The sequence below is a fragment of the Salvelinus alpinus genome, chromosome 24 (genome assembly GCF_045679555.1).
Source record: "Salvelinus alpinus chromosome 24, SLU_Salpinus.1, whole genome shotgun sequence".
Classification (NCBI taxonomy): Eukaryota; Metazoa; Chordata; class Actinopteri; order Salmoniformes; family Salmonidae; genus Salvelinus; species Salvelinus alpinus.
The window spans coordinates 24,334,182-24,353,165 of NC_092109.1; the positions used below are offsets into that span (position 1 = coordinate 24,334,182).

The 18,984-nt window shown below is 44.2% G+C and overlaps 1 pseudogene; it reads left to right on the forward strand.

Annotated features, from left to right (window-relative positions):
• Positions 1 to 18,984, forward strand: part of LOC139551852 (amine oxidase [flavin-containing] A-like) — a 50,596-nt pseudogene that overhangs the window by 13,017 nt on the left and 18,595 nt on the right.

Consider the following 18,984-nt stretch of genomic DNA (forward strand, 5'->3'; position numbering starts at 1 on the left):
TCAACATTAAGGGACAAGGGCAGCTGTGAGGAGGAGGGTTTATTCTCCAGGTCTTTCACCGTTAGACCCACAGAGAGAGAACTGCTCATTAAAGTAACTAACTTTGGCCTTCCGGATAGCCTGAGTGCACTTATTTCTCATTTGCCTGAACGAGAGCCAGTCAGCCTGAATCTGCGTGTGCTGAGCCTTTCGCCAAATGCAATTCTTGAGATCACGATCGAACCAGCGGCTGAACCTGTTTTTATTTCTCATCTTCTTTATGGGGCCGTGTTTGTTAACAATACCACTGAAAATATAAAAAAGGAGGTCCAAGCATCTTCGACAGAGGGGATCAATCTGAGTTTATACCATTTTACAGAGGGCAGTTAATGAATTAAGGCTTGCTCATGAAAGTTTTTTAGCAAGCATCTATGACAAATCAGGACAGGTAATTTCACTAAGCCGCCATTACGAATGCAGGCTGTAAAATAGTGATCACTAAGGTCATTACAGAAAACAGCAGACTGATATCAATCAGGATTATTTGTGAGGATAACATCGAGGAGAGTAGTCTTTTCTGTGTGTTTGGAGTCATACCTTGTGGGATTGGTAATAACGAGAAGGATGTAGGGAGTCCCATTGCTTTAGGACTTGGTCAGGTGGTTTAAGCATGTCCCAGTTTAGGTCACCTAGCAGGACAAATTCAGACTTAGTGTAAGGGGCCAGGAGAGAGCCTAGGGCAGGTAGGGTACAGGGTGGTGCTGATGGCGGATGATAGCACCCAGAAACAGTCAACAAAGAGCGATTTGATAGTTGAATGCTTAAAACAACCGAGCATTGAAGGTGATCCTTGGTAAAGATTGCCACTCCCCCACCTTTGGAAGATCTGTCTTGCCGAAAAAGGTTATAACCAGAAAGGTTAAAATCTGTAACCACGTCTCAGTAATGACCAACACATCTGGATTGGATCTATGAACCCACACTTTCAATCGATCCATTTTAGGTAATACGCAGAAAACCCCGGCTTTTACGAGAGCAGAAATCAGTGAAGCAGATTTCAGAGCACAAGTCAGAATTGGGGCTAGCAACAGTAGATGGGCCAGGGTGTACATGTACATTTCCAGATATCATCAACAGTAATACAATGAAGGCACGGCAGAGTACAGGGAGAGCTCTGCAATGTTGATTTATGACATTTGAATGTGCATTAGATGCCAACAAGATCATATTGTACAACAATTTCATCAGGTAACATGAATACAAAGCCGGCGAGAGGTGGTTAGAATAGGATGGGAGGCCAAAAGTCTGTGTAACCAATAGAGAGTCAGAGTCCCAAGTGTGGGAACAAACATAGTCTGTCCCACAGTTGGGTAAACAAGTTCATAGTCAACAAAGCATGCAGGAGTCATGAGGCAAACAGCAAAATAGCAAAAAGCACAATAAAAAATATAATAAAAGAATATATAACGACTTGGGGCTAGCCATTGTAAGTTCAGAGTCACTCGCCCCAGTGTGTGCTGGAGGTGAGCGAAAGCTCAGGAGAGAGGGGTGAATGTGGTGGGGTACCTTTACCAGATAGGGGGAGACAAGCCAGGGCAGACGGTGAACAGATCGCCAGGTAAAATCCAAGCAGCAGTGGAGTAGGCAACGGGAGTTGGTGTCACACCCACTTGGTAGAAGCTTTTATTTCTGAAGGCAGATTTCTTGTAGAAAATACCAGTGGATGGTCTCTGAACAGCAGCAGGGGGCTTCAAAGGCCTCTGGATTTTGGTGGGGCAAGCTGCAAGAGACTCCTGCCACTTGCTGGGCCCAAAGGCCTCAACACCTCTCACTTCACACCTTAGTGCTAATTGAAGTCGTATCTGGTCTGTCCTAGTAGCATCCTTTACTCAGCATTCAGTCCCCACAAAGTAAAATATATCATTGTAATGTACTTTTTCTTCTTCTTCTTGGCTTTCAAAACAGCATCAGACAAAACACTACTCACTCAGTTCCAGGTTGGATGGTGTCCTCAGGTCTCTGCTGTTTGTTTGCCAGAGCACTTTCCGTATAGCTTGGTCCCGTGTGGCTCAGTTGGTAGAGCATGGCGCTTGCAACGCCAGGGTTGTGGGTTCAATTCCCACGGGGGGGACCAGGATGAATATGTATGAACTTTCCAATTTGTGAGTCGCTCTGGATAAGAGCGTCTGCTAAATGACTTAAATGTAAATGAAACAGGAAACCTTGGAAGCAGTAATACCACCAGGTAATTTTGCCTTTTGTTGAGTTTTGATCTGGAGCGAAGGCCAAGCTGTGGAGGGTAGCATCCTGCATATGTCCCTTCTGAAAAATCCAAGTTTGTTTAACTACAAATCTATCCTTTTGTAAAAAACATGTTGAAAAATGCGAGAGCTCACATGCAGCTGTGTCTCTTTCTCTCTCCCTTGTCTCTTTCATGACCTATAGCTAAATAAGGTAATGAATGCAGTACCTTATGACAATGCATGGCTAGGTGCACAATCAGAATGCATTTTTTAAAATGTAACTACTACATATGGCATTATCACATCCCCCCTTCCTCCCCCTCCTCAAATCATGGGGGGTCGATGTCCGGCTTTGCCACCCCGTAGAGCCGACTCAGGTAATAACTGCCATCAGAGCTGAACTCAACAACTGCCCGCTGGTTTTTCTCAAAACATCTCTCCAGCAAGAACATTTGAACAGCATGAAGTGCACCGGTCAATAAAAGCTTCCCTGGGATCAGTCAGTCTTGTGGAGAAGTGGAAAACACACATCGCTTGTCCCTGTGACACAACTCACTGCCCAGATTGACAAACGAGCACATTGGCTTGACATACGTTGTCTGTAGCAATATGTTAGCATTCTGCTCCCTGGGCGGCCTTTCGTGTGCTTAAGCTTTGAGTGGCTAGGAAGAATTGGCCCTGAGGAGTGCAGGGCTTGAGAGGGCATGGAGGAGGAGGATTTTCCCTGCTTGACTGGTTATGATACTCTGGAGGAAGAAACAATATAGAGGGATATCAAAAAGTATGAGATACAGTAAAGACAGAGAGGAAGTCAGTGGGTTAATGAATTTACTCACAATGGGAATATGACATAGAGCAGATTGGCCTCTTAAGAGGTATGACTGGTTGAGATATAATATTACAGAGAAAATAAACATAATGTGAGAGACAAGCACAAACCACATGATCTTCTTTTAGGAATTCATGGTTTCCAGTAATTGATTAATTTAAACATGCAATGGTTATAAATGTAAACACATGAACATAAAAGCTGTTGTATTGTACATATCTAGTGAATAGAGATGCTGTTGTTTGTGTCTTTGCTGCTGTTGTTGTAGTAGAGATACTGCAACTTGTGTTCTGCTGTGTTGTGAGTTTTCTGAAGGACTGTACAGTAAGTTCTAGTTTTGTGTTCTACTATGTGTTTAGTTTTGTGTTGCAGGATTGTGCGTTCTGTGTTCTGTTATGTGTTGTGTGTGGTCAGGACTGGGCCTTGGAGGAGTACAGCGGGGGTGTCCTGTTAATGTCATGGCACCAGTGCTGCTGACATATTACCACCCCGGCCTCCGCAGGCCCTGTGGCAGGTAATAAACCCTGCTAACTGCTAAGCTGCTACTGTTCACCATCCTACCAGCGTGCAACACCAGTGACATACAGCATCTACCCTGTATATTTGCCAACACACCTTCTATGACAGCCCTTACACTATACTCTTTCTCCACCCACATATTGTCTATGCTCTCTCCTTCCACCGTAACACACACACACACACACACACACACACACACACACACACACACACACACACACACACACACACACACACACACACACACACACACACACACACACACACACACACACACACACACACACACACACACACACACACACACACACACACACACACACACACAATCAGCCTCTGTATCCCCCATCCGGCCCCATCCGGCCCCATAACAAACCCGCACCAGCTAGCTCCTGAGCAACAATCTGAACTAACCAAAGGACAAACAATATAATTGATGACTTCTTCACTAGGAGACATTAGTTGAGGCCCAAAACTGTACAGTTGAAAGAGATTGGGCAAAAGGAGTTGCTCATACTGTAAGTCTAGCTGCACATCTGACTGGCTGACGTACAGCAAATTGAGAAATTATGTGACTAAACTCAACAAAAATAAAAATAAACTGTATTATGAAGCCAAGATCAATGATATAAAGAATGATGGAAAAAAACTTTGTAGCACTTTAAATGACAATATGGGCAGAAAGAGAAATTTAACTCAATCTTTCATCGAATCAGATGGCTTTTTCATCACAAAACTATTGCTTTTGCCAATTATTTTTTATAATTACTTCATTGGCAAAGTAGGGAAACTTAGGCAGGAAATTGACCCACAGCAATCAGTGAGCCATTGTATTCATTATAAAAATTAAAAATAAATAATTATGAAAGAATTTTGTAAAGTTAGTATGGGAGAAGTGGAAACATTATTGTTATCCATCAATAATGACAAATCTGCTGGCACTGACAACTTAGTTGGAAAGCTACTGAGGATGGTATCTGACTCTACAGCCACTCCTATCTGTCATATTATTTTATCTGAGCCTAGAGGAAAGTGTTTGTCCTCAGGCCTGGAGGGATGCCAAAGTAATTCCTCTACCCAAGAATGGTAATGCGGGTATTACTGGTTCTAACAGCCGACCTATCAGCTTGCTGCCAGCTCTAAGCAAACGGTTGGAGAAAATAGTGTTTGATCAAATACAATGCTATTTCTCTGTAAACAAATTAACAACAGACTTTCAGCATGTTTATAGAGAAGGACACTCAACATGTACTGCACTGACACGAATGACTGATGATTGGTTGAAATTAATTGTTAATAAGAAGACTGTGGGAGCTGCACTGTTAGATGTCAGTGATTCTATTGACCATAACCTGTTGGAGAAACAATGTATGTGTTATGGGTTTTCAACCTCTGTCATATCGTGAATTCTGAGCGATCTATCTAATAGAACACAGAGGGTTTTCTCCAATTAAAGCTTCTCTCATGTTAAACATTTAAAGTGTGGTGTGTCTCAGGGCTGCTCTTTTGGCCCTCTACTCTTTTTTATTTTTACCAATGACCTGCCACTGGCATTAAACAAAGCCTGTGTGTCCATTGTCATAACTCCTGTGACGATCTGAAGGATCAGGTTACAGTGGGTCCGCTCTACAGCGTGCTCTCTCTTGTAGAGGGGGAGAGCTGGAAGTCCACTGTTTTATGGCGGTCGTAAAATACGCTGTATCTATGCTCTGTAGTGTTCGAGATTGGAATGTAAACTGTAACGCAGAGAGAGACTTGGACATCAACATTTTGAATAATTAAACAATATTTATATTTTGAGAATGTGGGAGTGGTACGTGAACACTTAAGGGACAGTTGTCACGCCCTGACCATAGTTTGCTTTGTATGTTTTATGCTTTGTTTGGTCAGGGTGTGATCTGAGTGGGCATTCTATGTTGTATGTCTGGTTTGTCTATTTCTATGTGTTTGGCCTGATATGGTTCTCAATCAGAGACAGGTGTTTTGCGTTGTCTCTGATTGGGAACCATATTTAGGTAGCCTGTTTTGTATTGTGGGTTGTGGGTTATTGTCTATATGTAAGTTGCCTGTGTCTGCACTTGTCATTTATAGCTTCACGTTCGTTTTGTTGTTTTGTATTAGTCTGTTTAGTGTTTCTCTTCGTTTATTAAATATAAGTATGTATTCGTATCACGCTGCGCCTTGGTCCTCCTCTCTTCCACCATACAACGAACGTGACAACAGTCATGTTGAGTTTGTCTCATTTGGTGACCTCATGAAGGATAGGAGACACACATTACTATGTCTTTGCCTGTGTCCACTTCTCAATTAGGGGGTTTACATCTAAAGTTAGAAATAAAAAGAAAATACATTTCAAAAGTGCTGAATAAACAGTTATATTGACTACGTCCATCCTAGCTCGCTCAATAATGTCTTAATCAAAAGTACATATTGCCTCTTATCTGTTTGTCCTCCCCTTATGCCATAGTTTGTACATCTCAATTGTCAGTAGAAACCACATTTATTTAAGCAAGTCAGCCATATCAGCTATGTTATTTTTAAAGGCAGTAAATGAGGCTGAATGAACTGTTTTGCTGCCAGACAAGGCTCCACTGATAGCCAGGTGTAACAGTGGTAAGATGTTTGGACTGCTGTTGTAGACCCTAATCGTTTGTGGGAACTGTTTGTCACTGTTATAGTCTAATTCATGTATTATTTAGTGTTGTGTTGTGTAGTGGCTTTGCTGGCATGCATCACATTTTTTTGGGGGGAGTTTGCCTCACCAAGAATTACATGCTAAGATCGCCACTGGTTTTTACGTATAGCCTACAGTAACATACACAAATGATAATGCTATTGTTTATTTAAAATAAACATTTAATGTTACCAAATGCCTCCAAAGGCCTTCATGTTACCAAAGGCCAACACAACCAAATTATTATTTTTGCTATACCATATATAATATGAAATGTATTAATTACTGTTAGAATTTTGCAGTCAGAATGATTGCTCATTAACTTGAAGGGGGTTCCCCCGAGGCCCAGTGGTTCTAGTGTTAAGCTGCAGCTGGCCCAGAACAGAGGGATAATATCAATACTACGCATGTCAGTCTCTCTTAGCTAGGAGTTGAGGAAAGACTGACAGCATCACTTCATGTTTTTATAGGAAACATTCATTTCCAAACAGTTTGCATAGTCAACACACAGAACTGACACAAACACTTACCCCATCAGACATGCCACCAGGGGTCTTTTCACAGTCCCCAGGTCCAGAACAAATTCAAGGAAATGTACAGTATTATTCAGAGCCATGAGTGCATTAGCTAAACAATGTTTTTATTTAAATGTTACTTTTTCTTTCTCCATATTATGTCAATCTCTGATAAGCTACCAAGGAAAGGACTAAGAATAGACCATGTTAATATATCTTGCCTTATAAATAAGATTCATAAAATCAATAAGTTGCTAACATCGGATACCATTCATATACTGGCCAACTCTGAAACTCACTTAGATCATTCCTTTGATGATACTTTTGTTGACAAGCAACAAATTGTTTGGTTTAAAGAAATGATGCAAAAGCGGTGGCAAACAAGTCAGGCTGCTCAGTGGATTGTTGACACACTGTAAACTGAGAGATGTTGTGACCAAATTTAACAAAAATAACAAGAGATTATATTACCAAACCAATATAAATGATTTAAAACACAATGGAAAAAGACTTCGGAGTACCTAAAATTATATCATGGGCAGAAAACCCAATTCATCTCCATCGTTCATTGAAGTTGATGGGTAATTTATAACAAAATATTTTGATGTTGCCAATCATTTAAATAAATGTTTCACTAGTAAAGTGGACAACTCAGAAGTGAAATGACTAACGTACAGTATTATACAGAGTCATGAGTATATGGAACTCCCTTACATCTTATGTAGCGCAAATGAACAGCAAACCTGGTTTCAAAAAACAAATAAAGCAACACCTCACAGCACAACGCCTCTCCCCCATGTGACCTACTTTTTGTGTGTATGTATTAATATGTATGTGTAACTGATAGATGCACACACACAATATGTTAATGTTTTTAAATGTACAGTACCAATCAAAAGTTTGGACACACCTACAGGGTTTTTCTTTATTTTTATTATTTTCTACATTGTAGAATAATAGTAAAGACATCAAAACTATGAAATAACACATATGGAATCGTTTAGTAAGCAACAAAGTGTTAAACAAAAGATTCATCAAAGTAGCTACTCTTTGCCTTGATGACAGCTTTGCACACTCGTCACACTTTTGTCTGTTGTGTCTTTTTCGTTATGTGTCGGACCCCAGTATGACTAGCTGTCGCCATTGAACAAGAGGGAGAGAGAGAGAGAGAAACAGCATGGAGAGGGGCGAAGAAGAAAAAAATGCAAGAGGGATAGAGACAGAGAGGTCAATTAAGTCCGTGGGGACCATGGGAATCTCATTACGTAAGGTGAACATGACACCCACCCACACACACACACACACACACACACGTGTGCCTGATTGACTAACTCTATTAAACAATGTTTTAATTTTGGACTTTTTCTTTCTCCATATTATGTCCATCTCCGATGGAAATGTCTATTTCCGATGGAAAGGGCTAAGAATAGACCATGTTAATATATCTAGGTTAATAAAATCAGATGAGCGATGCCGCACTATGGCGCTGTCCTTGGTGCTGAACCTGGTGCGGTCTTCGCTCCTTTTAAAATGGATCTATAGATATTTGTATTGTATTTCCTGATTTTCGCCATTGTTTGGCAAGTGTCCTTGATGATTGTAAGTAATTCCTTTGATATTATGCATCTGATTCCCTTGCATTATGTGTATTTGTCTGACATGCAGTTGCGTTTAATTTTGATGTCCGCATTTGAAGTCGGCCTTATTGTGACTTAATATCCTGTAGTAGTGGCTTTATGTATATGTTGTTTCGTAAAGCTGTCTAACTGTTGGTTTTATTTATGGACAATATTCCTTTGAAGCGTTTTATCACGATAGAATCAAGATTTAGTTTCGTGTCTTCTGCTGTTTTCAATTGCATTTATCAGACATTTCGATTGTTTATATATGGAATTTATGATTTATACATCTTTGTTTGTAGTAATAATAATGTGTATAAATTGCTCCTCTTTCATGTAGTTTTGTGGAACAGACCCATTTCAATACAGGCTACAGAACGACAAATGCCAAATAATACATTAAATTATTATATTTTTTTATTGAAAATTACAAGGTTCAATAAAAAGAAACGACTGAGACGATTGTTAGGCCTACCAACAGCCCTACACATAACTGAATGTAAGAAAAAGCAATCTTATTTCCATATTATCAACTCCATATCTCCATATCTGCTGCTGAGAATCGTAGCCTACTCCGTCTCCCGTCTCCCCCATCTTATTCCAAATCCCCTGCAACACACAAATACACACACACACGTTCACATTACTACTTGCTGAAATTTACTGTCATGAACATTACAAGGTTATATAATTTGGTATTAAAAATCACATCTTATCGATTTAGTGTGATCCTTGTCACTGCTTTCCATCGCTAAGCCGCGTAATATCTGGGCTATATTTGGAGACTTTGAGCTGCACACAGGCCTCTGAGTGGTCCGTTGTCAGCCGGCTGCGAGAGGGGCTCAGGATTGACTTCATGTGTGAAAAGTTCCGTTCACATAGATACGTGGATCCAAATGCAGAAGGCATTGCACATGCAACCTTCAGACTGTCAAATTTCATTGGCAGGCTCTTCCAACAGTGCATAAGGGAGAACCCCTGATCTCTCTCAGTCCCTTCCAGTTCTTTGCACAGCTCTGCGACCAAAGGGAGGATGCCTTAAGCTTGATCAGCTACATTTCAAAGTCCTGGGTACACTCCGATAATGTCAGTACTGACATTGTGTCGCGTTGACAGCCCTTTGAGTTACTTGAAGTAGCGGAACGTTCCACTTTGAATATCCCGCAAGTAGATGTCTAGCTTGGCAACGATTGGCTTCCATGCATCGTACAGATCCAGCACCATTTGGCCTGCACCCTGAAGGTGGGGTGACCTCATTGAGGTGACCTGTTATGTCAGTGAGAAACATCAGTTTTACAAGCCAATCCTCCTCCTCAAGCTCTGGGTAGTTTTGGCCCTTTTCAGACAGAAAGGTTTTAACCGTATCCAAACACTTCACAAACCGTTCCAGAACCTTCCCTCCACTTAACCACCTGACACTGCAGTGGAGAGGCAAGTCTTTGTGGATTTGTTCCATCTTTTCCAGCAGTGAGCGAAACTGTCTGTGTGTCAAAGATGAGCGCGCAACAAGGAAATTCACGATTTTAACTACAGTATTGGAATTTGAAATCTTGGGACACAGATTCTCTTGGTGAATGATACAGTGACATTTAACCACGGGGTGGGCAATCTTATCTTCAATCAGCTTTGCAAATCTTTTATGTTTCCCCACCATAGCATGGACACCATCAGTTGTAATAGAGAATATGTTTTTAATATCGACACCCCTCTCCTCCAAATGATCAGTGAAGGCTTTTGCTACAGCTTCCTCTTCAGTAGTACCATGCATGGGTTATAGACAAAGCAGCTCCTCATGTACCTGCTCTGAATCACAGTATCTTGCAACACCTGCCAGACATGGAATGTCATTCACATCCACACTCTCATCAAGAGCCACACTAAACACAGGGGCATCTTTTAACGCTACAGTTTGCTGCTCCTTTACATTTTCAACCATTTCAGTAATGTGCCTTTCAACCTTTCTGGCAGAAACAGGCATCTCTGTTATCTTTGAGGTGATTGTGGCTTTGTTAAGCAATCCTTCAAATAAAGCCTGCGAACTACTGAGGAAAGCCTTCTTGATATATTCCCCATCAGTAAATGGTTTTCCATGTTTAGCAATGCACTGCACAACTTTGTAGCTCCCCTCTGTAGCTTGATCTTTGACTACATGTAGATTTGTAAACACACTGCTTTGCTTTTCATACCTGGACACGGCCCTCTTGATTCCTTCAGCCTTGTCCGCCTCATCCTTGAAGTTTTCTTATGTCTCGTTACAAAATGACGCTGTACACTTGACGTCCGACAACAGAGAGCGCAAACAGCCTGGCCCTTCAGTAAAACCAATCCATATTCCTTTGTCCAAGAGGCAATAACTTAGCGGACATCTGCCACAATTAATAATATGAAACTCCTGCAAAATCATGAAAGCCCATTGGCTTATCAGCGATGACATACCTTGGGAACTACGACGTTGCATTGAATATCAATGCAATTTTGAAACCAATGCATGCAATTTCAGTAATTTTTTCCAGTTTATAAAAAATATTTACTGGCGGAAATAAATTATATAATAAATGTCAAGCCGAGGCTTGGCACGCCACACAAAAAAATAACAAATAAAATAAATATTAAAAAAATATGTTTTTTTGGGGGGTGGTTTTTTTGGGGGGTAGGTTGCCACCCTTGCTGTAAAGCTTAGAGAGGATCTCTTTTCAAATGTTGTTGAAGTGTTGTGGTTGCAAATTCACCTGCCTCACCTAAAGCTTATTTTTTGGGGTGCCGCTATAGGCCACCAAGTGCAGACCCAGCACTGGAAGTATCTGTACAATTATTCATGCAAATTGTTGACAAGCATGCACCTGTTAAGAAATTAACTGTGAGAACTGTTAGTGCCCCCTGGATTGATGAATTGAAAAATTGTATGGTTCAAAGAAATTATGCAAAAGAGTTGGCAAACAAGTCAGGCTGCTCAGCTGATCAGTTGACACACTGTAAACTGAGAAATGTTGTGATTAAACTTATCAAAAAGAGCAATTATATTACCAAACCAAGATAAATGACTTAAAACATATCATGAGCAGAAAACCCAATTAATCTCCATCATTCGTTGAAGTTGATGGGTCATTTATAACAAAACCTTTTGATATTGCCAATCATTTTAATGACTTTTTCACTAGTAAAGTGGACAACTCAGAAGTGAAAGGACAACAATGAATGGTATATTGTATAGACAATCTTGATGGGAAACTATTGAGAATAGTAGCATATCTTTAACCAAAACCTAAAGGAGTGTGTTTGTCCACATGTGTGGAAGGAAGTTAAAGTAATTCTACCTCCTAAAAATAGTAAAACCTTATTTGCTGGCTCTAACAGCCACCCAATCAGTTTGCTGCCTGTTCTTAGAAAACTGATGAAGATAATTGTGTTTAAACAAATACAATGCAATTTTTTAGAGAGCAGGTTAACTACGGACTTTCAGCATTCATACATCAAAATGTATTTGCCACATGCGCCGTATACAGCAGATGTAGCCTATACAGTGAAATGCTTACTTACAAGCCCTTTCCCAAAAATGCAGAGTTAAAAAGTGCGAAAAAAGTGCAAATAATTCACAAAGGAAATAGTAACACAATAAAATAACAATAACGAGACTATATACAAGGAGTACCGAAACCAAGTCAATGTGGTACATTGTACATGTACATGTACATATATCTGTCCTGTTGCCTTGTCACTTTGTCACTACCTACAATACCAGTCAAAAGTTTGGACACACCTACTCATTACAGTTTTCTTTATTTTTACTATTTTCTACATTGTAGAATAATAGTGAAGACATCCTAACTATAAAATAACACATATGGAATCATGTAGTAATCAAAAAAGTGTTAAACAAAAGATTCTTCAAAGTAGCTACTCTTTGCCTTGATGACAGCTTTGCACACTCGTCACACTTTTGTCTGTTGTGTCTTTTTCGTTATGTGTCGGACCCCAGTATGACTAGCTGTCGCTATTGATGTCGGATAATGACAATTATAGTAAAATACATAAATAAATCAATGGACAAGAGAGAGGGGGGAGAGGAGAGGGTGATGGAGAGAGCAGGAAAGATGGATGTAGAGAACGAGAGGGAGAGAGAGTACTGTATATGTACACATCTACCTCAATTACCTCGTACCCTTACACATCGACTCGGTACTGATACCCCATGTACTGTATATAGCCAAGTTATCATTACTCATTGTGTATTCATTCCTCGTGTTATAAAAAAATTCTCTCTCTGCATTGTTGGGAATGGCCCGTAAGTAAACATTTCACTGTTAGTCTACACCTGTTCTTTACAAAGCATGTGACAAATAAAATTTGATTTGATGTAGGTACGGGTAAAAGTGACTAGGCTATCAGGATAGATAAGAAACAGAGTAGCAGCAGCATGTGTGAACGTGTGTCTATGTGTGAGCTCGGACCCAGTGATGTACTGTGCCGTACGCACTACCCTCTGTAACTCATAACGGTCAGATGCCAAGCAGTTACCATTCCAAGCAGTGATACAGCCAGTCAATATGCTCTCAATGGTCCCGTTGTAGAACTTTTTGCCAAATCTTTTCAGCCTTCTGAGGGGGAAGAGACGTTGTCGTGCCCTCTTCACGACTCCGTTGGTGTGTTTGGACCATGAAAGGTCCTTAGTGATGTGGACATCGATGAACTTGAAGCTCTCGACTGCTCAGTCGATGTGAACGGGGTCGTGCTCTGCCCTCCGTTTCCTGTAGTCCACGATCAGCTCCTTTGTCTTGCTGATGTTGAGGGAGAGGCTGTTGCCTGGCACCACACTGCCAGGTCTTGGACCTCCTCCCTATTGGTTGTCTCATCGTCATTGGTGATCAGGTCTACCATTGTTGTGTCGTAGGCAAACTTCATGACAGTATTGGAGTCATGCGTGGCAACGCACTCGAGAAGGGCACACCAATTGTAGTGCACTGACTCAGATGACAGATGATTGGTTAAAATAAATGGATAATAAGATGATAGTTGGAACTGTATTGTTAGATTTCAGTGCAGCCTTTGATGTTATTGAAGAAACTCACTTGCTATGGCTTTACATCACCTCCCATCACATGGTTGGAAAGTTATTTATCCAAAAGAACCCAGAGATTGTTCTTCAATGGAAGATTCTCTAACATCAGATATGTACAGTGTGGTTTCCCTCAAGGCAGTTGCCTTGGGCCATTACGCTTCTCTGTTTTTACAAATGATTTGCCACTGGTCTTACACAAAGCTAAAATGACTACATATGTGAATGATTCCACGCTCAACATGTCAGCACCCAAAGCCAGTGAGCTCACTGAAATAAGGAGTTACGATCAGTAAGGGGTGATTAATAATAAACTGGTATTAAATACATCTAAAACCATTGTATTTGCTTCAAAACATTCTCTAAGAATTGAGTTGTGCATAAAGGGTGTGACCGTTGAGGTAGCTAAACTTCCAGGTGTGTAACGAGTGCGCTGAGAGTCGGGAAGCAAGTTCAGGGAGCGAGTGTTTTAATAAATAAAAGAAACAATGAACACCAAACACAACCAAAGCACCGACATGAAAACAGAGTTAATAACACCTGAGGAAAGAACCAAGGGGAGTGACAGATAAAGGGAAGATAATCAAGGAGGGGATGGAGTCCAGGTGAGTGTCATGAGGCGCAGGTGCGCGAGACGATGTTGACAGGTGTGCGGGATAATCAGCAGCCTGATGACCTAGAGGCCAGAGAGGGAGTATACGTGACAAGGTGTAACATTGGATGGTCAATTATCATGGTGATATTGACAAAGTTGCTGTGAAGATGGGGAGAAAGAAGTATGTATGTTATAAAATGATGTTCTGCCTTTTTTACACAAAAAACAACTGTACTAGTTGTTCAGGCTCTGGTCCCATCTTGATGACTGTCTGGTAATATGGTCAAATGCAGCAAACAAAGACAGAACAAAGCAGCACTCCTTGCCCTTAACTGCACATACAGAACTAACATCAACAACATGCCTGCCAGTCTTTCCTGGTAGAGGGTTGATGATTTTAACTACATCTCTTGTAGTTTTTATGAGAAATATTACTGTGATGAAAATTCCAGATTGTTTGCATTATCAAATAACATTCAGCTCAGACACTCATACTGTACACGCCCCACAAGACATGCCAGCAGGGGTCTCTTCACAGTCCCCAAGTCCAAAATGAATTCACGGCAACGCACAGTATTATACAGGCCCCGGTCGCATGGATCTCCCATCGCCAATTACTCAAGCAAACATCAAAATGACCTTTAAAAAAATGTATTAAACAACATCTCATGGAATGGCAGGACACAACCACAAACACCCGTACACACAGACACTCTAACACACACACATTATCTTTAAGTTTTATTGTTTGTGTATAGTTGTATTTAAAATGTGTGTGACTGTCCTTGTCTATCAGTGTATCAGTGTTTTGTTACTTGTCATGTGTTGTGTTCTTTGTGGGCTACAGGAAGAGTACCTTCTGCAAAAGTGAATGGGGATCCAAATAAACCAATAATGAACAAATAAGGTACATATAGAAGCCGAAAGAATCAGTGGACTAGCCAAACCTCTCATTATATATCTCATCCAATCCCATGAAGTGCTATAAGATTACTGCATATTTAGAGGAGATGATGAATAATGTAAGAAACTGTAATTACTTATAAGAGCTCCCCAATGAATGGAAGCCCTAACCAGGGGATGAGGTCGTTTTAATAAGAGAGAGAGTGTGTTTACCATCTATTATTGTGCAGGACAGCCCCACACAGGAACATCCGCCACTCACATGTGAGTGATCCGTATGGAGAGGGGGGGGGGGGGGGGGGGGGGGGGCATTCAGTTGTTGAGAGGCAATGTTGGTAAAGTGACCCCAGAGATTCATGGATAAGTAAGCCTACACATCCATAATGCATTCAGAGTAAATACTGTGCACAGAAAACAGCCTCTTTTGACCGTGAGAAGTAGCAAATTCACTCCCCCCAAAACACATCCTTCTGAAAATGGTATCTGTTAGAACATTTGGACATTGTTTTTTATTTATAGATGTTGATAGTCAGTGGAAAAAGTAGCAAGTCTTGTGTAATAGTACCAAATGACATTTCAGAATGGAGTGTTCTGCTGCAGGCTCTCTCGCCAAGGCTTCAAAGTAATATGAGGTCCCGTTTACTTGACAAGGGTTTAATATTGCAGCACTCCAAGTACAACAAATATTTCTACGCCTGTGAGGTATTTCTTACAAAGCTAAGAAAAACACAATTTCAGATGTCTTTGTTTGAGAAGTTCTAGTGTTAATATCTCAATCAAAGTAATAACATATACTGCTCTGCTTAGAGCATATTGTTAGTGCTTGTCACGCCCTGGCCTTAGTATTCTTGGTTTTCTTTATTATTTTAGTTAGGTCAGGGTGTGACATGGGGTATGTTTGTGTTTTGGGTGATTATATGGTAAAGGGGGTGTTGGGTTTTGTGTTGAGTGAATATGTCTAGGTATGTCTATGGTTTAGTGAGGGTTTCTAGGTATGTCTATGGTTGCCTGAGTGGTTCTCAATCAGAGACAGATGTCTTTCATTTGTCTCTGATTGGGAGCCATATTTTAGGCAGCCATAGGCATCATGTTTTTGTTGGGTCATTGTCTAAGTCTGTGTCTAGGTCTAGGTCAAGATTGCATGTTTTGCATTTAGTCGGTTATAGCTTCACGGTCATCGATTTGTTGTTTTGCTTCGTTGGTTCATCTTCTAAATAAATAGAAGATGTATTTTTCACACGCTGCGCCTTGGTCCGCTTTCTCTCCCTTTGTCGATCGTGACAGAATGACCCAACCTTTCAGGACCAAGCAGCGTGAAAGGAGGGAACCAGAGCCAGTTGTTCGGATATTGGAGGTGAGCAATGGGATTGATACAGAGACTGTTAAGTATTTATTGAGGAGTTTGGAGGAGAGTGAAAAGAGGGAGCTGCTGTGTTGGTGCGTGAGGCACGACATCCACCCGACAGAGCGTGTGCGGGATGTGATGTTACCTGAGTCAGTTCTCCATGCTCGTCCTGAGTTGCGTGCTAACCGTCTGGGATTGACAGTACCACGCACCAGGCCTCCTGTGCGTCTCCAAAGTCCTGTGCATCCTGTTGCTGCTCCCCGCACTGGCCCGGGGATGCGTGTCTCCAGCCCGGTGCCACCAGTTCCGGCACCACGCACTAGGTCTAAGGTGCGTCTCCAGGGTCCAGTATGCCCTGTTCCTTCTCCCCGCACTAGCCTTGAGAGGCGTGTTCCCAGCCCGGTACCACCAGTGCCGGCACCACGCACTAGGCCTAATGTGCTTATCCAGGGTCCAGTATGCCCTGTTTCATCTTCCCGCACTAGCCTTCAGGTGCGTGTCCCCAGCCCGGTACCTCCAGTTCCGGCACCACGCACCAGGCCTATAGTGCGTCTCAGCCGGCCAGAGCTGCCAGTCTGCCCCGAGTCGTCAGAGCTGCCAGTCTGCCTCGAGCCGTCAGAGCTGCCAGTCTGCCTCGAGCCGTCAGAGCTGCCAGTCTGCCCCGAGCCGCCAGAGCTGCCAGTCTGTCCCGAGCCGTCAGAGCCGTCAGAGCTGTCAGTCTGCCCCGAGCCGTCAGAGCCGTCAGAGCTGTCAGTCTGCCCCGAGCCGTCAGAGCTGCCAGTCTGCCCCGAGCCGTCAGAGCTGCCAGTCTGCCCCGAGCCGTCAGAGCTGCCAGTCTGCCCCGAGCCGTCAGAGCTGCCAGTCTGCCCCGAGCCGTCAGAGCTGCCCGTCTGCCAAGCACCGTCAGAGATGCCCGTCTGCCAAGCACCGTCAGAGCTGCCCGTCTACCCAGCGCCGTCTGAGCTGCCCGTCTACCCAGCGCCGTCTGAGCTGCCCGTCTACCCAGTGCCATCTGAGCCATCCGTCTACCCAGTGCCATCTGAGCCATCCGTCTACCCAGCGCCATCTGAGCCGCCCGTCTGTCCCGAGCCGTCCGCCAGCCATGACCAGCCAGAGCCGTCCGCCAGCCATGACCAGCCAGAGCCGTCAGCCAGCCATGACCAGCCAGAGCCGTCAGCCAGCCATGACCAGCCAGAGCCGTCAGCCAGCCATGACCAGCCAGAGCCGTCAGCCAGCCATGACCAGCCAGAGCCGTCAGCCAGCCATGACCAGCCAGAGCCGTCAGCCAGCCATGACCAGCCAGAGCCGTCAGCCAGCCATGACCAGCCAGAGCCGTCAGCCAGCCATGACCAGCCCGAGCCGTCAGCCAGCCATGACCAGCCCGAGCCGTCCGCCAGCCATGACCAGCCCGAGCCGTCCGTCAGCCATGACCAGCCCGAGCCGTCCGTCAGCCATGACCAGCCCGAGCCGTCCGTCAGCCATGACCAGCCCGAGCCGTCCGTCAGCCATGACCAGCCCGAGCCGTCCGCCAGCCATGACCAGCCCGAGCCGTCCGCCAGCCATGACCAGCCCGAGCCGTCCGCCAGCCATGACCAGCCCGAGCCGTCCGCCAGCCATGACCAGCCCGAGCCGTCCGCCAGCCATGACCAGCCCGAGCCGTCCGCCAGCCATGACCAGCCCGAGCCGTCCGCCAGCCATGACCAGCCCGAGCCGTCCGCCAGCCATGACCAGCCCGAGCCGTCCGCCAGCCATGACCAGCCCGAGCCGTCCGCCAGCCATGAGCAGCCCGAGCCGCCCGCCAGCCATGAGCAGCCCGAGCCGCCCGCCAGCCATGAGCAGCCAGAGCCGCCCGCCAGCCATGAGCAGCCAGAGCCGCCCGCCAGCCATGAGCAGCCAGAGCCGCCCGCCAGCCATGAGCAGCCAGAGCCGCCCGCCAGCCATGAGCAGCCAGAGCCGCCCGCCAGCCATGAGCAGCCAGAGCCGCCCGCCAGCCATGAGCAGCCAGAGCCGCCCGCCAGCCATGAGCAGCCAGAGTCGCCCGCCAGCCATGAGCAGCCAGAGTTGCCCGCCAGCCATGAGCAGCCAGAGTCGCCCGCCAGCCATGAGCAGCCAGAGTCGCCCGCCAGCCATGAGCAGCCAGAGTCGCCCGCCAGCCATGAGCAGCCAGAGTCGCCCGCCAGCCATGAGCAGCCAGAGTCGCCCGCCAGCCAGGATCAGCCAAAGTGGCCCGCCAGCCAGGATCGGCTGAATCCGCCATTCAGCCAGGATCTACCAGAGACACCGAAGCGGAAATCGACTATGGTGGAGTGGTGGCCACGTCCTGCACCCGAGCCGCCGCCATATTAAGGCCCACCCCGGATCCTCCCTTTCTGTGTCAGGTGTTGCGGCCGGAGTCCGCACCTTTTGGGGGGGGGGGTACTGTCACGCCCTGGCCTTAGTATTCTTGGTTTTCTTTATTATTTTAGTTAGGTCAGGGTGTGACATGGGGTATGTTTGTGTTTTGGGTGATTATATGGTAAAGGGGGTGTTGGGTTTTGTGTTGAGTGAATATGTCTAGGTATGTCTATGGTTTAGTGAGGGTTTCTAGGTATGTCTATGGTTGCCTGAGTGGTTCTCAATCAGAGACAGATGTCTTTCATTTGTCTCTGATTGGGAGCCATATTTTAGGCAGCCATGGGCATCATGTTTTTGTTGGGTCATTGTCTAAGTC